Here is a 22,370-nt window from a genome sequence, read left to right as displayed (position 1 = left end):
CTTTCAGAGCAGGGTGGGTGCAGACTCGTTGGGTCGAATTAGCCTCATTGTGCCATTGCATGGATTGTATGAACCCATGATTGAGTTTGTTGATGGATTAATGACAGTTTGCTGGATTTAGTGGCGCCTTCGGATTGTTTCCCTGGGTTTTGTTGATGGATGAGTGTGGCTGGTACTGGATTTGGCGCTTAGTTACTGTTTACTTGGTGATTGATTGGTTACTGGGTTTGGTGATGAGTTAGTGATTGCTGACTGATGTATTTACCGATGACGCTGCAGTAGCACCCTGGGCTGCCCCCACCCCCAGTCCCGGGGCTCCAGCTCCGCGCCGCCATTTCTCCAGTTACCTGAGAGGGGATCCGCCAGCGCCGCCATTTGGATTTTCCTCTCGCACGCGGCGTCAGTGACGCAGAACGTAGGCACGCCCACCTTTCAGTGTCCTTTGTCTCGCCGACGACATGGCGGGCTCGGCCAAGACAACGGAAGAGGAGGAGCACAGTTAGGTAGGGGGCGGGGTTAGTGTGATTGACAGCCCCCTGACTGTGATCATGCTGGGGTAGGGGGCGGGGTTAGTGTGATTGACAGCTCACTGATTGTGATCGCAGTGGGGGCAGGGGGCAGGGTTAGTGTGATTGACAGCTCACTGTGATCTCGGTGAGGGTAGTGGGCGGGGTTAGCGTGATTGACAGCTCACTGATCATGGTGGGGTAGGGGGTGGGGTTAGTGTGATTGACTGCTCACATTGTGATCTCGGTGGGATAGGGGGCGGGGTTAGTATGATTGACAGATGCCTGATTTGATCTCGGAGGGGGTAGGTGGCGGGGTTAGTGTGATTGACAGATCACTGTGATCTCGGTATGAGTAGGGGCGGGGTTAGAGTGATTGACAGCTCACTGATTGTGATCTCAGTGGGGGTAGGGGGCGGGGTTAGTGTGATTGACAGATCACTGTGATCTAGGTGGGGTAGGGGCGGGGTTAGAGTGATTGACAGCTCACTGAGATCTCGGTGGGGTAGGGGGCAGGGTTAGTGTGATTGACAGCTCACTGTGATATCGGTGGGGTAGGGGGCGGGGTTAGTGTGATTGACAGCTCACTGTGATATCGGTGGGGTAGGGGGCGGGGTTAGTGTGATTGACAGCTCACTGATTGTGATCTCGGTGGCGGTAGGGGCGGGGTTACTGTGATTGACAGCGCACGGATTGTGATCTCGATGGGGAAGGGGAAGGAATTAGTGATGTCAGCAGCGTGCTGACATCATGACGCTGAGGCTCCTGCTGAAGCCGCGGTGCCGAAGCCCCGGGAGCGGGAGGTGGGGAGCGGGGCCTCGGTCTGGGTGAGTAACACGGACGAAGCCTTTCAAATTACAACCTATCCGTCTGCCTGGTCCTCGGTTAGAGAATGAGAGGGAGCTGGAGAGTCACTTTAATCCTTCTCCCAGTACATCAGAGTACCAGAAGACGTCAGCCATTTTTACCCCCCCCTGACCCCTGTCAACCCCCTGACCCCTGTCAACCCCCCTGACCCCTGTCAACCCCCCTGACCCCTGTCAACCCCCCCTGACCCCTGTCAACTCCCCCTGACCCCTGTCAACTCCCCCCTGACCCCTGTCAACCCCCCCTGACCCCTGTCAACCCCCCCCTGACCCCTGTCAACTCCCCCTGACCCCTGTCAACTCCCCCCTGACCCCTGTCAACTCCCCCCTGACCCCTGTCAACTCCCCCCTGACCCCTGTCAACTTCCCCCTGATCCCTGTCAACTTCCCCCTGATCCCTGTCAACTCCCCCCTGACCCCTGGTCAACTCCCCCTGACCCCTGTCAACTCCCCGCTGACCCCTGTCAACTCCCCCCTGACCCCTGTCAACTCCCCCTGACCCCTGTCAACCCCCCCCTGACCCCTGTCAACTCCCTCTCTGACCCCTGTCAACTCCCCCCTGACCCCTGTCAACTCCCCCCTGACCCCATCAACTCCCCCCCTGACCCCTGTCAACTCCCCCTGACCCCTGTCAACTCCCCCCTGACCCCTGTCAACTCCCCCTGACCCCTGTCAACTCCCCCTGACCCCTGTCAACTCTCCCCTGACCCCTGTCAACTCCCCCCTGACCCCTGTCAACTCCCCCTGACCCCTGTCAACTCCCCCCTGACCCCTGTCAACCTCCCCCTGACCCCCTGTCAACTCCCCTGACCCCTGTCAACTCCCCCTGACCCCTGTCAACTCCCCCTGACCCCTGTCAACTCCCCCTGACCCCTGTCAATTCCCCCTGACCCCTGTCAACTCTCCCTGACCCCTGTCAACTCCCCCCTGACCCCTGTCAACTCCCCCTGACCCCTGTCAACTCCCCCTGACCCCTGTCAACTCCCCCCTGACCCCTGTCAACTCCCCCCTGACCCCTGTCCCACTCCCCCCTGACCCCTGTCAACTCCCCCCTGACCCCTGTCAACTTCCCCCTGATCCCTGTCAACTTCCCCCTGATCCCTGTCAGCTCCCCCCTGATCCCTGTCAGCTCCCCCCTGATCCCTGTCAGCTCCCCCCTGATCCCTGTCAGCTCCCCCTGATCCCTGTCAGCTCCCCCTGACCCTGTCAACTCCCCCCTGACCCCTGTCAACTCCCCCCTGACCCCTGTCAACTCCCCCCTGACCCCTGTCAACTCCCCCCTGACCCCTGTCAACTCCCCCCTGACCCCTGTCAACTCCCCCCTGACCCCTGTCAACTCCCCCCTGACCCCTGTCAACTCCCCCCTGACCCCTGTCAACTCCCCCCTGACCCTGTCAACTCCCCCCTGACCCCTGTCAACTCCCCCCTGACCCCTGTCAACTTCCCCCTGATCCCTGTCAACTTCCCCCTGATCCCTGTCAACTTCCCCCGATCCCTGTCAACTTCCCCCTGATCCCTGTCAACTTCCCCCTGATCCCTGTCAGCTCCCCCCTGATCCCTGTCAGCTCCCCCCTGATCCCTGTCAGCTCCCCCCTGATCCCTGTCAGCTCCCCCCTGATCCCTGTCAGCTCCCCCTGACCCCTGTCAACTCCCCCCTGACCCCTGTCAACTCCCCCCTGACCCCTGTCAACTCCCCCCTGACCCCTGTCAACTCCCCCCTGACCCCTGTCAACTCCCCCCTGACCCCTGGTCAACTCCCCCCTGACCCCTGTCAACTCCCCCCTGACCCCTCTCAACTCCCCCCTGACCCCTGTCAACTCCCCCCTGACCCCTGTCAACTCCCCCCTGACCCCTGTCAACGCCCCCCTGACCCCTGTCAACTCCCCCCTGACCCCTGTCAACCTCCCCCTGACCCCTGTCAACTCCCCCTGACCCCCTGTCAACTCCCCCCTGACCCCTGTCAACTCCCCCCTGACCCCTGTCAACTCCCCCCTGACCCCTGTCAACTCCCCCCTGACCCCTGTCAACTCGCCCCTGACCCCTGTCCACTCCCCCCTGACCCCTGTCAACTCCCCCCTGACCCCTGTCAACTCCCCCCTGACCCCTGTCACCTCCCCCTGACCCCTGTCAACTCCCCCTGACCCCTGTCAACTCCCCCCTGACCCCTGTCAACTCCCCCCTGACCCCTGTCAACTCCCCCCTGACCCCTGTCAACTCCCCCCTGACCCCTGTCAACTCCCCCCTGACCCCTGTCAACTCCCCCCTGACCCCTGTCAACTCCCCCCTGACCCCTGTCAACTCCCCCCTGACCCCTGTCAACTCCCCCCTGACCCCTGTCAACTCCCCCCCTGACCCCTGTCAACTCCCCCCTGACCCCTGTCAAACCCCCCCCTGACCCCTGTCAACTCCCCCCTGACCCCTGTCAACTCCCCCCTGACCCCTGTCAACTCCCCCCTGACCCCTGTCAACTCCCCCCTGACCCCTGTCAACTCCCCCCTGACCCCTGTCAACTCTCCCCTGACCCCTGTCAACTCTCCCCTGACCCCTGTCAACTCTCCCCTGACCCCTGTCAACTCCCCTCTGACCCCTGTCAACTCCCCCCTGACCCCTGTCAACTCCCCCCTGACCCCTGTCAACTCCCCCCTGACCCCTGTCAACTCCCCCCTGACCCCTGTCAACTCCCCCCTGACCCCTGTCAACTCCGCCCTGACCCCTGTCAACTCCGCCCTGACCCCGTCAACTCCCCCTGACCCCTGTCAACTCTTCCCCCCGACCCCTGTCAACTCTTCCCCCCCGACCCCTGTCAACTCCCCCCTGACCGCTGTCAACTCCCCCCTGACCCCTGTCAACTCCCCCTGCCCCCTTTCAATTCCCCCCTGACCCCTGTCAACTCCCCCCTGACCCCTGTCAACTCCCCCCTGACCCCTGTCAACTCCCCCCTGACCCCTGTCAACTCCCCCCTGACCCCTGTCAACTCCCCGCTGACCCCTGTCAACTCCCCCCTGACCCCTGTCAACTCCCCCCTGACCCCTGTCAACTCCCCCCTGACCCCTGTCAACTCCCCCCTGACCCCTGTCAGCTCCCCCTGACCCCTGTCAACTCCCCCTGACCCCTGTCAACTCCCCCCTGACCCCTGTCAACTCCCCCCTGACCCCTGTCACTCCCCCCTGACCCCTGTCAACTTCCCCCTGATCCCTGTCAACTTCCCCCTGATCCCTGTCAACTTCCCCCGATCCCTGTCAACTTCCCCCTGATCCCTGTCAACTTCCCCCTGATCCCTGTCAACTTCCCCCTGATCCCTGTCAACTTCCCCCTGATCCCTGTCAACTTCCCCCTGATCCCTGTCAACTTCCCCCTGATCCCTGTCAACTCCCCCCTGATCCCTGTCAACTCCCCCCTGATCCCTGTCACCTCCCCCCTGATCCCTGTCAGCTCCCCCCTGATCCCTGTCAGCTCCCCCCTGATCCCTGTCAGCTCCCCCCTGACCCCTGTCAGCTCCCCCCTGACCCCTGTCAACTCCCCCCTGACCCCTGTCAACTCCCCCCTGACCCCTGTCAACTCCCCCCTGACCCCTGTCAACTCCCCCCTGACCCCTGTCAACTCCCCCCTGACCCCTGTCAACTCCCCCCTGACCCCTGTCAACTCCCCCCTGACCCCTGTCAACTCCCCCCTGACCCCTGTCAACTCCCCCCTGACCCCTGTCAACTCCCCCCTGACCCCTGTCAACTCCCCCCTGACCCCTGTCAACTCCCCCCTGACCCCTGTCAACAGCACTGAGTGCTGAGCTTGTGGCATTTGAGTGCTACAGTGAGAGTTTGGTGACTGAGGGAGTTAGGTGAGGAGGGAGTAAGGTACTCCTTTCATTTAATTTCCTATATTTATCAAAGAGCGTGAAGGGAACCAGGAGTTTAGAGTACAGCTGACTGGGAGCAGAGTCGGAGGGCGGAGGTCCAGTTGGTCCACAGGGCAGCTAATTCTGTAAAGTAAGAGGGGATGGAGGCTAGGGCAGTTGCATGCTCCTCCTGTAGGATGTGGGTGGTGAGGGATACCACTGGTGTCCCCGCTGACTATACCTGCGGGAAGTGCACCCAACTCCAGCTCCTCAGAGACCGTGTTAAGGTACTGGAGCTGGAGCTGGATGAACTTCGGATCATCCGGGAGGCAGAGGGGGTCATAGAGAAGAGTTACAGGGAGGTAGCCACACCAAAGGTACTGGACAAGAGTAGCTGGGTTACAGTCAGGGGAAAGAAAACTAACAGGCAGACAGTGCAGGGATCCCTCGTGGCCATTCCCCTTCAAAACAAGTATACCGTTTTGGATGCTGTTGGGGGGGATGACCTACCGGGGGAAGGCCCCAGCGGCCAGGTCTCTGGCACTGAGTCTGGCTCTGGGGCTCAGAAGGGAAGGGGGGAGCATAGAAAAGCAATAGTAATAGGAGATTCAATGGTTAGGGGAATAGATAGGAGATTCTGTGGTCGCGAGCGAGACTCCCGAAAGGTATGTTGCCTCCCGGGTGCCAGGGCCAGGGATGTCTCTGATCGTGTCTTCAGGATCCTGAAGGGGGAGGGTGAGCAGCCAGAAGTCGTGGTGCACATTGGTACCAACGATGTAGGTAGGAAAAAGGGTGTGGAGGTAATAAACAAGTTTAGGGAGTTAGGCTGGAAGTTAAGGGCCAGGACAGACAGAGTTGTCATCTCTGGTTTGTTGCCGGTGCCACGTGATAGCGAGGCTAGGAATAGGGAGAGAGTGCAGTTGAACACGTGGCTGCAGGAATGGTGTAGGAGGGAGGGCTTCAGGTATTTGGATAATTGGAGCGCATTCTGGGGAAGGTGGGACCTGTACAAGCAGGACGGGTTGCATCTGAACCAGAGGGGCACCAATATCCTGGGGGGGAGGTTTCTAGTACTCTTCGGGAGGGTTTAAACTAATTTGGCAGGGGAATGGGAACCGGATCTGTAGTCCAGCAACTAAGGTAGACGATAGTCAGGACGCCAAAGCACGTAGTGATGCAGTGGGGAAGGTAACAATGACAAAGGAGAGTACTTGCAGGCAAGGAGATGGGTTGAAGTGTGTATACTTTAATGCAAGAAGCATCAGGAATAAGGTGGGTGAACTTAATGCATGGATCGGTACTTGGGACTACGATGTGGTGGCCATCACGGAAACTTGGATAGAAGAGGGGCAGAAATGGTTGTTGGAGGTCCCTGGTTATAGATGTTTCAACAAGATTAGGGAGGATGGTAAAAGAGGTGGGGGGGTGGCATTGTTAATTAGAGATAGTATAACAGCTGCAGAAAGACAGTTCGAGGGGGATCTGCCTACTGAGGTAATATGGGTTGAAGTTAGAAATAGGAAAGGAGCAGTCACCTTGTTGGGAGTGTTCTATAGGCCCCCCAATAGCAGCAGAGATGTGGAGGAACAGATTGGGAAACAGGTTCTGGAAAGGTGCAGAAGTCACAGGGTAGTAGTCATGGGCGACTTCAACTTCCCAAACATTGAGTGGAAACTCTTTAGATCAAATAGTTTGGATGGGGTAGTGTTTGTGCAGTGTGTCCAGGAAGCTTTTCTAACACAGTATGTAGATTGTCCGACCAGAGGGGAGGCCATATTGGATTTAGTACTTGGTAATGAACCAGGGCAGGTGATAGATTTGTTAGTGGGGGAGCATTTGGAGGTAGTGACCACAATTCTGTGACTTTCACTTTAGTAATGGAGAGGGATAGGTGCGAGCAACAGGGCAAGGTTTATAATTGGGGGAAGGGTAAATACAATGCTGTCAGACAAGAATTGAAGTGCCGAAGTTGGGAACATAGGCTGTCAGGGAAGGACACAAGTGAAATGTGGAACTTGTTCAAGGATCAGGTACTGCGTGTCTTTGATATGTATGTCCCTGTCAGGCAGGGAAGAGATGGTCGAGTGAGGGAACCATGGTTGACAAGAGAGGTTGAATGTCTTGTTAAGAGGAAGAAGGAGACTTATGTAAGGCTGAAGAAACAAGGTTCAGACAGGGCGCTGGAGGGATACAAGATAGCCAGGAGGGAACTGAAGAAAGGGATTAGGAGAGCTAAGAGAGGGCATGAAAAATCTTTGGCGGGTAGGATCAAGGAAAACCCCAAGGCCTTTTACACATACGTGAGAAATATGAGAATGACTAGAGTGAGAGTAGGTCCGATTAAGGACAGTAGCGGGAGATTGTGTATTGAGTCTGAAGAGATAGGAGAGGTCTTGAACAAGTATTTTTCTTCAGTATTTACAAATGAGAGGGGCCATATTGTTGGAGAGGACAGCGTGAAGCAGACTGATAAGCTTGAGGAGATACTTGTCAGGAAGGAAGATGTGTTGCGCGTTTTGAAAAACTTGAGGATAGACAAGTCCCCCGGGCCTGACGGGATATATCCAAGGATTCTATGGGAAGCAAGAAATGAAATTGCAGAGCCGTTGGCAATGATCTTTTCGTCCTCGCTGTCAACAGGGGTGGTACCAGAGGATTGGAGAGTGGCGAATGTCGTGCCCCTGTTCAAAAAAGGGAATAGGGATAACCCTGGGAATTACAGGCCAGTTAGTCTTACTTCGGTGGTAGGCAAAGTAATGGAAAGGGTACTGAGGGATAGGATTTCTGAGCATCTGGAAAGGCATTGCTTGATTAGGGATAGTCAGCACGGATTTGTGAGGGGTAGGTCTTGCCTTACAAGTCTTATTGAATTCTTTGAGGAGGTGACCAAGCATGTGGATGAAGGTAAAGCAGTGGATGTAGTGTACATGGATTTTAGTAAGGCATTTGATAAGGTTCCCCATGGTAGGCTTATGCAGAAAGTAAGGAGGCATGGGATAGTGGGAAATTTGGCCAGTTGGATAACAAACTGGCTAACCGATAGAAGACAGAGAGTTGTGGTGGATGGCAAATATTCAGCCTGGAGCCCAGTTATCAGTGGCGTACCGCAGGGATCAGTTCTGGGTCCTCTGCTGTTTGTGATTTTCATTAACGACTTGGATGAGGGAGTTGAAGGGTGGGTCAGTAAATTTGCAGATGATACGAAGATTGGTGGAGTTGTGGATAGTGAGGAGGGCTGTTGTCGGCTTCAAAGAGACATAGATAGAATGCAGAGCTGGGCTGAGAAGTGGCAGATGGAGTTTAACCCTGACAAGTGTGAGGTTGTCCATTTTGGAAGGACAAATCTGAATGCGGAATACAGGGTTAATGGTAGGGTTCTTGGCAATGTGGAGGAGCAGAGAGATCTTGGGGTCTATGTTCATTGTTCTTTGAAAGTTGCCACTCAAGTGGATAGAGCTGTGAAGAAGGCCTATGGTGTGCTAGCGTTCATTAGCAGAGGGATTGAATTTAAGAGCCGTGAGGTGATGATGCAGCTGTACAAAACCTTGGTCAGGCCACATTTGGAGTACTGTGTGCAGTTCTGGTCACCTCATTTTAGGAAGGATGTGGAAGCTTTGGAAAAGGTGCAGAGGAGATTTACCAGGATGTTGCCTGGAATGGAGAGTAGGTCATACGAGGAAAGATTGAGGGTGCTGGGCCTTTTCTCATTGGAACGGAGAAGGATGAGGGGTGACTTGATAGAGGTTTATAAGATGATCAGGGGAATAGATAGAGTAGATAGTCAGAGACTTTTTCCCCGGGTGGAACACACCATTACAAGGGGACATAAATTTAAGATAAATGGTGGAAGATATAGAGGGGATGTCAGAGGTAGGTTCTTTACCCAGAGAGTAGTGGGGGCATGGAATGCACTGCCTGTGGTAGTAGTTGAGTCGGAAAATTTATGGACCTTCAAACGGCTATTGGATAGGTACTTGGATTAGGGTAGAATAAGGGAGTGTAGGTTAACTTCTTAAGGGCAGCACGGTAGCATTGTGGATAGCACAATTGCTTCACAGCTCCAGGGTCCCAAGTTCGATTTCGACTTGGGTCACTGTCTGTGTGGAGTCTGCACATCCTCCCCGTGACTGCGTGGGTTTCCTCCGGGTACTCCGGTTTCCTCCCACAGTCCAAAGATGTGCAGGTTGGGTGGATTGGCCATGACAAATTGTCCAAAATTCTATGATTAACCTAGGACAAAAGTTCGGCGCAACATCGTGGGCCGAAGGGCCTGTTCTGTGCTGTATTTCTCTATCTATCTATCCCCCCTGACCCCTGTCAACTCCCCCCTGACCCCTGTCAACTCCCCCCTGACCCCTGTCAACTCCCCCCTGACCCCTGTCAACTCCCCCCTGACCCCTGTCAACTCCCCCCTGACCCCTGTCAACTCCCCCCTGACCCCTGTCAACTCCCCCCTGACCCCTGTCAACTCCCCGCTGACCCCTGTCAACTCCCCGCTGACCCCTGTCAACTCCCCCCTGACCCCTGTCAACTCCCCCCGACCCCTGTCAACTCCCCCCTGACCCCTGTCAACTCCTCCCTGACCCCTGTCAACTCCCCCCTGACCCCTGTCAACTCCCCCCTGACCCCATCAACTCCCCCCTGACCCCTGTCAACTACCCCCTGACCCCTGTCAACTCCCCCCTGACCCCTGTCAACTCCCCCTGACCCCTGTCAACTCCCCCTGACCCCTGTCAACTCCCCCCTGACCCCTGTCAACTCCCCCCTGACCCCTGTCAACTCTCCCCTGACCCCTGTCAACTCCCCCTGACCCCTGTCAACTCCCCTGACCCCTGTCAACTCCCCCTGACCCCTGTCAACTCCCCCTGACCCCTGTCAACTCCCCTGACCCCTGTCAACTCCCCCTGACCCCTGTCAACTCCCCCTGACCCCTGTCAACTCCCCCTGACCCCTGTCAACTCCCCCCTGACCCCTGTCAACTCCCCCCTGACCCCTGTCAACTCCCCCCTGACCCCTGTCAACTCCCCTGACCCCTGTCAACTCCCCCCTGACCCCTGTCCACTCCCCCCTGACCCCTGTCAACTCCCCCCTGACCCCTGTCAACTTCCCCCTGATCCCTGTCAGCTTCCCCCTGATCCCTGTCAGCTCCCCCCTGATCCCTGTCAGCTCCCCCCTGATCCCTGTCAGCTCCCCCCTGATCCCTGTCAGCTCCCCCCTGATCCCTGTCAGCTCCCCCCTGATCCCTGTCAGCTCCCCTGACCCCTGTCAACTCCCCCCTGACCCCTGTCAACTCCCCCCTGACCCCTGTCAACTCCCCCCTGACCCCTGTCAACTCCCCCCTGACCCCTGTCAACTCCCCCCTGCCCCCTGTCAACTCCCCCCTGACCCTGTCAACTCCCCCCTGACCCCTGTCAACTCCCCCCTGACCCCTGTCAACTCCCCCCTGACCCCTGTCAACTCCCCCCTGACCCCTGTCAACTCCCCCCTGACCCCTGTCAACTCCCCCCTGACCCTGTCAACTTCCCCCTGATCCCTGTCAACTTCCCCCTGATCCCTGTCAACTTCCCCCGATCCCTGTCAACTTCCCCCTGATCCCTGTCAACTTCCCCCTGATCCCTGTCAACTTCCCCCTGATCCCTGTCAGCTCCCCCCTGATCCCTGTCAGCTCCCCCCTGATCCCTGTCAGCTCCCCCCTGATCCCTGTCAGCTCCCCCTGACCCCTGTCAACTCCCCCCTGACCCCTGTCAACTCCCCCCTGACCCCTGTCAACTCCCCCCTGACCCCTGTCAACTCCCCCGTGACCCCTGTCAACTCCCCCCTGACCCCCTGTCAACTCCCCCCTGACCCCTGTCAACTCCCCCCTGACCCCTGTCAACTCCCCCCTGACCCCTGTCAACTCCCCCCTGACCCCTGTCAACTCCCCCCTGACCCCTGTCAACTCCCCCCTGACCCCTGTCAACTCCCCCCTGACCCCTGTCAACTCCCCCCTGACCCCTGTCAACTCCCCCCTGACCCCTGTCAACTCCCCCCTGACCCCTGTCAACTCCCCCCTGACCCCTGTCAACTCCCCCCTGACCCCTGTCAACTCCCCCCTGACCCCTGTCAACTCCCCCCTGACCCCTGTCAACTCCCCCCTGACCCCTGTCAACTCCCCCCTGACCCCTGTCAACTCCCCCCTGACCCCTGTCAACTCCCCCCTGACCCCTGTCAACTCCCCCCTGACCCCTGTCAACTCCCCCCTGACCCCTGTCAACTCCCCCCTGCCCCCTGTCAACTCCCCCCTGACCCCTGTCAACTCCCCCCTGACCCCTGTCAACTCCCCCTGACCCCTGTCAACTCCCCCCTGACCCCTGTCAACTCCCCCCTGACCCCTGTCAACTCCCCCCTGACCCCTGTCAACTCCCCCCTGACCCCTGTCAACTCCCCCCTGACCCCTGTCAACTCCCCCTGACCCCTGTCAACTCCCCCCTGACCCCTGTCAACTCCCCCCTGACCCCTGTTAACTCCCCCCTGACCCCTGTCAACTCCCCCCTGACCCCTGTCAACTCCCCCTGACCCCTGTCAACTCTCCCCTGACCCCTGTCAACTCTCCCCTGACCCCTGTCAACTCTCCCCTGACCCCTGTCAACTCCCCCCTGACCCCTGTCAACTCCCCCCTGACCCCTGTCAACTCCCCCCTGACCCCTGTCAACTCCCCCCTGACCCCTGTCAACTCCCCCCTGACCCCTGTCAACTCCCCCCTGACCCCTGTCAACTCCCCCCTGACCCCTGTCAACTCCCCCCTGACCCCTGTCAACTCCGCCCTGACCCCTGTCAACTCCGCCCTGACCCCGTCAACTCCCCCTGACCCCTGTCAACTCTTCCCCCCGACCCCTGTCAACTCTTCCCCCCCCGACCCCTGTCAACTCCCCCCTGACCCCTGTGAACTCCCCCCCTGCCCCCTGTCAACTCCCCCCTGCCCCCTGTCAATTCCCCCCTGACCCCTGTCAACTCCCCCCTGACCCCTGTCAACTCCCCCCTGACCCCTGTCAACTCCCCCCTGACCCCTGTCAACTCCCCCCTGACCCCTGTCAACTCTTCCCCCCCCGACCCCTGTCAACTCCCCCCTGACCCCTGTGAACTCCCCCCTGCCCCCTGTCAACTCCCCCCTGACCCCTGTCAACTCCCCCCTGACCCCTGTCAACTCCCCCCTGACCCCTGTCAACTCCCCCCTGACCCCTGTCAACTCCCCCCTGACCCCTGTCAACTCCCCCCTGACCCCTGTCAACTCCCCCCTGACCCCTGTCAACTCCCCCCTGACCCCTGTCAACTCCCCCCTGACCCCTGTCAACTCCCCCCTGACCCCTGTCAACTCCGCCCTGACCCCTGTCAACTCCGCCCTGACCCCTGTCAACTCTTCCCCCCCGACCCCTGTCAACTCTTCCCCCCCCCCGACCCCTGTCAACTCTGTCCCCCTGACCCCTGTCAACTCTTCCTCCCCCGACCCCTGTCAACTCTTCCCCCCCGACCCCTGTCAACTCTGTCCCCCCGCCCGACCCCTGTCAACTCTTCACCCCGACCCCTGTCAACTCTGTCCCCCCGACCCCGGTCAACTCTGTCCCCCCGACCCCTGTCAACTCTGCCCCCGACCTCTCCCTCTCCCAACCGCCTGCTGGACCATCAACCCCTGACCCCGTAGCCTCGCCCACATCATTGGCCCGCCACCCCCATGTCCCCTAAAACCAGTCCTACACCTCTGATCCCGGTATCTCACCATCATCACCACCGTACCTGGGTATGTTCTGCCCCACTGGCTGGACAGACTCTGCAGAGGTGGTGGCACAGTGGTATACAGTCAGGAGAGAGTTGACCTAAAGGTCCATGAAGTCTCACAGCATCAGGTCAAACATAGACAAGGAAACCTCCTGCTGGTGACCATGTACCATCCTTCCTCAGCTGATGAATCCCGTACTCCTCCATGTTGAACACCACTTGGAGGAAGCACTGAGGGGGGCAAGGGCACAGAATGTGCTCTGGGTGGGGGGACTTCAATGTCCATCACCAAGAGTGGCTCGGTAGCACCACCACGGACTGAGCTGGCCGGGTCTGCTGCAGGTGGTGGTGTTGCTCTTTTTAATAATGATGCTCTTTAGTGTCGCCAGGTATCAAATGATACCACCACAAGGCTTTGCCGGATATCATAGAACATTGAATATACAGTGAAGAATGAGGCCATTTGGCCCATCGAGTCTGCACCGACCCACTTAAGCCCCCACTTCCACCCTATCCCCGTAACCTTTTTGGTCACTAAGGGCAATTTATCATGGCCAGTCCACCTAACCTGCACGTCTTTGGACTGTGGGAGGAAACCGGAGCACCCGGAGGAAACCCACGCGCACACGGGGAGAACGTGTAAACTCGGGGATATCTATCAAAAGACCACACAACCAGTTAGCCAGCTCAAGTTCAAAGATGGTTTATTTACACATAAGGATTACTTCGACATGCAACACAAAACACTACAAGTTAAACTACACCTAACAACTACAATAACCTATACTTAACTTCAGGGCAACCGGCTCTATGCAGATGGACAAGGCCTTTGTCCGGATCTTGAGTGGCTGGGTGGAAGAGGTGGCTCTGCTTCTGCTGGGCTCATCCGTCTGCTCGCGATCGTTGGTCTTGAACTTGTCTGTCTGTTTATGCTGTACTTGGATTTGCATAGGCAGGATCCAAGAGAGACTGAGCACATGGCTGTGACTCTTCTTATCCCTCTGGGATTTTGCGCTCTTTGGGGCGGTCCTTAATTTGGACCCAATAATTCGTCAGGCTTCGATCACTGCCTTCGATTTTTGCCAATAGAGGGGCGGGTGCCTTGATGGCTGGGCATGTCCTGAGCAGTCATTGACCTTGGCTGTTTGAGCTCCCTGAGTAAGGGAGTGGCACCGATTAGTCTGTATCTGTGTCGGTTACCTGACGACAGTTCTTTTGTTCTGGGGAAATAGGCCATTAGAATGCAAGCGAGCAGGGGTTTCGATCGTGTCTAGCTATCTGGGTTGCAAATACACACACAGACTCTGAGATTGTCTGAGTCCTGGATTGGCCATAATTACCATGGTCCTTTGCAGGTGACCATCTGAGATGGCTACAGAAGGGACCAACAAGAGGGAAAAGCCTACTTGAACTCATCCTCACCAATCTGCCTGCTGCAGAAGCATCTGTCCATGACAGTATCGGTAGAAGTAGGCAGCACGGTAGCATGGTGGTTAGCATAAATGCTTCACAGCTCCAGGGTCCCAGGTTCGATTCCCGGCTGGGTCACTGTCTGTGCGGAGTCTGCACGTCCTCCCCGTGTGTGCGTGGGTTTCCTCAGGGTGCTCCGGTTTCCTCCCATAGTCCAAAGATGTGCGGGTTAGGTGGATTGGCCATGCTACAATTGCCCGTAGTGTCCTAAAAAGTAATGTTAAGGGGGGGTTGTTCGGTTACGGGTATAGGGTGGATACGTGGGTTTGAGTAGGGTGATCATTGTTCGGCACAACATTGAGGGCCGAAGGGCCTGTTCTGTGCTGTACTGTTCTATGTTCTATGTTCTAAGTGTCCTTGTGGAGACAAAGTCCCGTCTTCACATTGAGGATACCCTCCATCGTGTTGTGTGGCACGACACCGTGCTGAATGGCTTTGAACAGATCCAGCAATTCAAGACTGGGCATCCATGAGGCGCTGTGGGCCATCAACAGAACTGTACTAGCCACAATCTGTAACCGCATGGTCCGGCATATCCCTCACTCTACCATTAACCACCAAGCCAGGGGATCAACCCTGGTCCAATGAAGAGTGCTGGAGAATATGCCAGGAGCAACATCAGGCACACTGAACAATGAGGTGTCAACCTGGTGGTTACAACACTACAAACAGCATAAGCAGGCAGTAATAGACAGAGCTAAGCAATCTCCCAACCAACAGATCAGATCTAATCTCTGCAGTTCTGCTGCATCCAGCTGTGAATGGTGGTGGACCATCAAACAACTCACTGGAGAAGGAGGCTCCACAAATATCCCCATCCTCAATGATGGAGGAGCCCAACACATCTGTGTAAAAGGCAAAAGGGTGAGGCATTCGCAACAATCTTCAGCCAGAAGTGCCGAGTGGATGATCCATCTCGGTCTCCTCCGGAGGTCCCCAGCATCACAGATGTCAGTCTCCAACTAATAAGATTCACTCCACGTGATATCAAGAAACGGCTGAAGGCACTGGATACTGCAAAGGCTGTGGGTCCTGACAATATTCCGGAAATAGTGCTGAAGACTTGTGCTCCAGAACTTTCCAGTACAGCTACAATACTGGCATCTACCCGGCAATGTGGAAAATTACCCAGGTGAGTCCTGTCCACAAACAGCAGGACAAACCTAGCCTGGCCAATTACCGCCCCAGCAGTCGACTCAATCATTAGCAAAGTGATTACACGTGCTGTCGACAGTGCTATCAAGTGTGGTAGCACAGTGGTTAGCACTGTTGTTTCACAGCACCAGGGTACTGGGTTCGATTCCCGGCTTGGGTGACTGTCTGTGTGGAGTCTGCACATTCTTCCCGTGTATGCGTGGGTTTCCTCCGGGTGCTCCGGTTTCCTCCCACAAGTCCCAAAAGACGTGCTGTTAGGTGAATTGGACATTCTGAATTCGCCCTCTGAGTATCTGAACAGGCGCCGGAATGTAGCGACTAGGGGCTTTTCACAGTAACTTCATTGCTGTGTTAATGTAAGCCTACTTGTGACAATAAAAAAGATTATTATTATCATTATTACCACTCCAAATCTGGCTGCAGCAGGGTTTAGTTGCGAATTCCGAGAGGTTGCGATGCTCCACCGCCTCCCAGCAGTGCGCTGCACATTATCTGAGACCCTCACCCCCACAATGCTCCGCTCCCGACCGGCCGAGTTCCCGACGGCGTGGAAACGCATGCTGTGGCTGTTTTCGATTTAAGTAATGCTCTGCTTTTTTTATTCCTCCTGCCAAAATGAACAACTTCACACTTTCCCACCTTCTATTCCATCTGCCAAAGACACTTGCGTTTTTGGTCTTCAATCTTCAAGTGGGGGATCGTGATTCTTCCTTTTTTGAAGCCATTTTTAAAAAAAAATTGAGAGTGCCCTCTTCATTTTTCTTTCCAATTAAGGGGCAATTTAGCGTGGCCAATCCACCTACTCTGCACATTTTTGGGTTGCGGGGGCGAAACCCACGCAAACACGGGGAGAATGTGCAAACTCCGCACGGACAGTGACCCAGAGCCGGGATCAAACCTGGGACCTCGGTGCCGTGAGGCAGCAGTGCTAACCACTGTGCCACCGCACTGACCCCTTCTTGAAGCCATTTTAGATATATCACAAAGCGTTGGCCATCAAGTTATAACCCTACGGTTTCCTTCTCCACAATGGAATGCAGTTTGTTCATTTTCTTGGGAGATATCTGATTGACCTCTCCGTGCTCGATTTATCCTCCTAGAATAGGACAGCCCCGAGGTCGAGCATCGATGGCCGTGTTAAATGCTCTGTTAAAATCTGAAGCTGCCAACACTGGTCCGTCTGCTGCAACTGCTTTCGGCTCCTCGAAAGCAATTTTAGCACCTCTTTGCCCACACTGGCTTTGCTTAATTCTGTAACAGGTCTGTTAACGGGTCAGCGGTCGTGCCAAAGTTAGGGATAAAAACCCAGAACGGTAGGACAGTTACGGCACAGAAAGAGGCCGTTCAACCCATCTGGCTGAGAAAACTAGCCCGCCGTTTCTAATCCCACTTCTCACTACACGAGTAGTGTAGCTAAATTGCAATGGCTCAGAGTCATGGATGACTTGCTTCCACACTAAAAATTAACTCTCAAGTGACTGGGGAGTCCACTGCGTGACCCACAGTTTCTGTCACAGGTGGGGCAGGTGGCGCAGATCCAGGTACTTTGTAAACCACCAATTTAGGCGGTGAATTCCGGACACGCACACCATCCTTTGTGTTAAAACCGTTTCCTCATGTACCCTTTAATCCTTCTACCAATCACTTTAAACCTGCGCTGCCTGGTAATTGACCCCCCCCCCCCCCCCTCCCAAACTACAGGGAAACAAGTCTTTCCTGTCTACCCTGTCGAGGCTCCTCATAATTTTCTACACCTCTATTAGGTCACCTCTCGGCCTCCTTCTGAGGAAAACAACCCAAGCCTATCCAATCTCTCCTCATGGCTACAATCGTCAAGCCCTGGCGACATTCTTGTAAAGCGGGGCTGGTTTATCACCAGGCTAAATCGCTGGCTTTTAAAGCAGACCAAGGCAGGCCAGCAGCACGCCTCCCCGAACAGGCGCCAGAATGTGGTGACTAGGGGCTTTTCACAGTAACTTCATTTGAAGCCTACTTGTGACAATAAGCGATTTTCTTTCATCTTCTTTCTTAACCCCCTCTGCACTCGCTCCACACCAATTATGTCTGTCCTGTAATGTGAACAGAACTGTTCACAAACTCCAGCTGTGGCCTAACGGTAGGGCAGCACAATGGTTAGCATTGTCGCTTCACAGCTCCAGGGTCCCAGGTTCGATTCCCGGCTTGGGTCACTGTCTGTGCGGAGTCTGCACGTTCTCCCCGTGTGTGCGTGGGTTTCCTCCGGGTGCTCCGGTTTCCTCCCACAGTCCAAAGATGTGCAGGTTAGGTGAATTGGTCGTGCTAAATTGCCCTCAGTGTCCAAAGGGGTTGGGTGGGGTTACTGGGTTATGGGTATGGGGCGGAGTTATGGGCTTAAATGGGGTGCTCTTTCCAAGGGCTGGTGCAGGTGCGATGGGCCAAATGGCCTCCTTCTGCACTGTAAATCCCATGTTCTAACCGGTGTGAAATAAAATTCCAACACTGCATCTCTGTCTCTGCTTTTGTATTGCACGGCAGCGCAGTGGTTAGCACTGCTGCCTCACAGTGCCGAGGACCCGGGATCAATCCCGGCCCCGGGTCACTATCCGTGTGGAGTTTGCACATTCTCCCCCCGTGTCTGCGGGGTCTCCCCGCTACAACCTGAAGATGTGCAGGGTAGGTGGATTGGCCCACGTGAAATTGCCCCTTAATTGGAAAAAAAATTATTGGGTCCTCTAAATTTATTTTAAAAAAGAAAAAAAAATGTGTTTGGTGCCTCGCCCAACAAAGAGAAGCATTCAGTGTGTCTTCGTCACCACCTTCTCCACCAGCCCTGCCATCATCAACGACCTGTGGACACACACTCAAATCTCTCCCAATATCTTCCCACTTATTGAATATTCCCCCCTTTGGCCTCTTCAAAAGTATTGAATTGCATTTGCCACTTCTCCGCCCACTCAACAGCACCATTGATATCATCCTGGAGTCGACAGCCATCCTCTTCTCTATCAACTACACGGCTAATTTCATTGTCTTCTGCAAATTTCCCAATCGTGCCTCTCTTTAACTGCAAATCATTAATTTCTTTACAACAAATAGCAAAGGGACCAACACTGGGCCCTGTGGATCGCTACTGGAAACCGCTTTCCATTCGCAAAAGCAGCTACTGATCATTAATTATCCTGTGTTTCCTGCCGCTGAGTCAATCCATTTCACCACATTCCCCTGTATCCCATGGGGCTTTTATTTTTCTGACCAGTCGACCTCGTCAATTGCCTTACTAAAATTCATCTAGATAACATCCACTGCACCATCCTCATCAATCCTCCTTGTTACTGCCTCAGAAAATTCCAGCAAGCTGGAAGACACGACCTTCCCCTAACGATAGCATGCTGACTATCCCTGGTCAATCCAGGTGTAACCTTTCTCTTAGAATTGATTCCAATAATTTGCCCACCACCCGAAGTCAGCCTGACTGACCTCTAATTATTTGACCTATCCCTCACACCCTCTTTAAATAGTACAACGTTCGCAGACCTCCAATCCCCCGGTACTCTGCCTGTGTCCAGTGAGGATTGGAAAATGATTCTCGGGTGGCCCACTATTTCCTCCCTGGCTTCCTTCAACATCCTGGGATACAATACATCTGAACCTGGCGACTTGCGGTAGAAATCACCTTTCCCGTTGTGTCTGGGGGAATGGGCACATTGCACCTTTGCTGCTCTGGGCAGTGCTTGTTCTCGACACACCACTTTGTCCTGGATGGGCCATCCGATCCCTAGCCAACTCACCTTTTGTAAACTTTGCAAGGGGTCACGAGTAGGTTGTCTAGGTACACTACACAGTTGGGTAGGCCCTGCTTTATCCGCCGTTGGAAGGTGGCAGAGGCATTTCCGAGTCTAAATGACATGCCTCCACACTGGTATAACCCACCTGCAGTTGCGAAGGTCGAGACCTCCTTCGCTCAGATGGTCAAAGGCACTTTCCAGTATCCCTATTATGAGTCTACCTTAGTGATTTGTCTGCCTTGCCTACTCCCTCTATGAAGTCTTCCAGGCAGGGGAACAGGGCAGACGTTGGCTTTGGTCACTGCGTTAATCTTTTTGGGAATTGGGGGCAGCACAGTGGTTAGCATTGCTGCCTACGGCGCTGAGGACCCGGGTTCAAATCCCGGCCCTGGGTCACTGTCCGTGTGGAGTTTGCACATTCTCCCCGTGTCTGCGTGGGTTTCACCCCCACAGACCAAAGATGTGCAGGATAGGTGGATTGGCCACGCTAAATTGCCCCTTAATTGGAAACGTTACTGTGAAAAGCCCCTAGTCGCCACATTCTGGCGCCTGTTCGGGGAGGCTGGTACAGGAATTGAACCGTGTTGCTGGCCTGCCTTGGTCTGCTTTCAAAGCCAGCGATTTAGCCCTGTGCTAAACAGCCTCTTTGTTGCAGGTAATTAAGTCTTTACAGGTCCAGAGAGAGGGCTAACCCCAGGTTAAAGAGGTGTGAATTGTCTCAAGCCAGGACAGTTGGTAGGATTTTGCAAGCCCAGGCCAGATGGTGGGGGGTGAATGTAATGCGACATGAATCCAAGGTCCCGGTTGAGACCGTACTCGTGTGCGGAACTTGGCTTTCTGCTCGGCGATTCTGCGTTGTCACGCGTCCTGAAGGCCGCCTTGGCGAACGCTTACCTGGAGATCAGAGGCTGAATGCCCTTGACTGCTGAAGTGTTCCCCGACTGGAAGGGAGCATTCCTGCCTGGCGATTGTTGCGCAATGTCCGTTCATCCGTTGTCGCAGCGTCTGCAGGGTCTCGCCAATGTACCACGCTTCAGGACACCCTTTCCTGCAGCGTATGAGGTAGATAATGTTGGCTGAGTCGCACGAGTATGTACCGCGTACCTGGTGGGCGGTGTTCTCACGTGTAATGGTGGTATCCATGTTGATGATCTGGCACGTCTTGCAGAGATTGCCATGGCAGGGTTGTGTGGTGTTGTGGTCGCTGTTCTGAAGGCTGGGTAGTTTGCTGCAAACAATGGTTTGTTTGAGGTTGTGCGGTTGTTTGAAGGCCAGTAGTGGGGGTGTGGGGATGACCTTGGCAAGATGTTCGTCTTCATCGATGACATGTTGAAGGCTGCGAAGAAGATGCCGTAGTTTCTCCGGTCCGGGGAACTACTGGACGACGAAGGGTGCTCTGTCGTTTGTATCCCGTGTTTGTCTTTTGAGGAGGTCGGTGTGGTTTTTTGCTGTGGCGCGCTGGGCCTGTCGATCGATGAGTCGAGCGCCATATTCCGTTTGTATGAGGGCATCTTTCAGCTTCTGTAGATGTCTGTTACGCTTCTCCTCGTCTGAGATCGGGGAACACTTCAGCAGTCAAGGGCATTCAGCCTCTGATCTCCGGGTAAGCGTTCTCCAAGGCGGCCTTCAGGACGCGCGACAACGCAGAATCACAGGGCAGAAACTGATAGCCAAGCTCCGCACACATGAGTACAGCCTCAACCTGGTCCTTGGATTCATGTCGCATTACATTCACCCCCCACCATCTGGCCTGGGCTTGCGAAATCCTAACCGGTCCTGGCTTGGGACAATTCACACCTCTTTAACCTGGGGTTACCGCTATCTCTGGATCTGTAAAGACTTAATTACCTGCAAATGCTCGCATTCTGAGCATTGTCTGGCATCTTTGACTTTGTCTATATATATGTTTCTGGAACCTACCTCTTCATTCACCTGAGGAAGGAGCTGTGCTCCGAAAGCTAGTGATTTGAAACAAACCTGTTGGACTTTGACCTGGTGTTGTCAGACTTCTTACTGTGCTCACCCCAGTCCAACTCCGGCATCTCCACATCATGGCTACCATCTATACCGCAAAGGGCCGGCTCAAAGTGGAGAGGATCTCCAGGAAGATCGCGCATATAGACACTGACATTAAGCTTCTACAAAGATGCAAGAACTCGGACAAGATCCCGAAAGGGCTACAGATCACAAACCCACTCAAGGCGACCTACAACACGGACTAGGCTGAGAGACTCTGCCGTCACACCTCTCTCACACTCCTCAACAACCTCGTACACCAGCTCGACAGCAGACGCCGCAACCTGGAAACCAAGATAGAGGCCATATTCTCAATTTGCGCTTAGGACGCAGCAGACCAGCTGCGGAACATCGCCAAACAGATGAGACAACCATACTACACCACCTGTGTGCACACCAAGACCAGGAAGCTTGAGAAACTCGGCATCACCACCAGCAGCAACCAAGCCTCCCCCGGTACCACAGTAGAAAACAATACAGGGAAATCTATTGTCAACTTGTCGGACTACACCCTTCAACCAGACGCAATCAAAGTCCTCAGCAGAGGGCTCAATTTCTGTACTACCACCAAAATAGATCCCAGCAGTCTCTCAGCAGACACGGATGAATTCATCAGGCAAATGAGGCTCCGGGAGTTCTTCCACAAGAGGCCAATGAGTCAACCAATGAGCCGGAACAGTAGACCGAGAGATCTGCAGTGCGGCAACCGAAGAGGAAAGAGTCGAATTGGGCCCCTCCGGACGTGTGATAACGCAGAATCGCTGAGCAGAAACTTTTATCCAAGTTCCGCACACATGAGTGCGGCCTCAACCGGGACCTGGGATTCATGTCGCATTACATTCACCCCCCACCATCTGGTCTGGGCTTGCAAAATCCTCCCAACTGTCCTGGCTCGAGACAATTCACACCTCTTTAACCTGGGATTGCCCCTCTCTCTGGATCTGTAAAGACTTAATTACCTGCAAATGCTCGCATTCAAAGCATTGTCTGGCATTTTTGACTTTGTCTC

At 55.3% G+C, this 22,370-nt stretch overlaps 1 protein-coding gene across 1 annotated transcript in view; it reads left to right on the top strand.

Annotated features, from left to right (window-relative positions):
- The first annotated feature begins 1,218 nt into the window (after positions 1–1,218).
- The window catches only part of LOC119967795 (beta-1,4-galactosyltransferase 3-like), a 48,550-nt gene continuing 27,398 nt past the window's right edge, over positions 1,219–22,370 (top strand). Inside the window, exon 1 of the mRNA XM_038800795.1 lies at positions 1,219–1,333. The gene's annotated coding sequence lies outside the window, so the exon portion shown is untranslated. The remainder of the gene's footprint in view (positions 1,334–22,370) is intronic.

Source organism: Scyliorhinus canicula, chromosome 6 (assembly GCF_902713615.1).
Source record: "Scyliorhinus canicula chromosome 6, sScyCan1.1, whole genome shotgun sequence".
Lineage (NCBI taxonomy): Eukaryota > Metazoa > Chordata > Chondrichthyes > Carcharhiniformes > Scyliorhinidae > Scyliorhinus > Scyliorhinus canicula.
The sequence above is the reverse complement of the archived record's forward strand: the minus strand, read 5'-3'. Positions and strand labels throughout refer to the sequence as shown.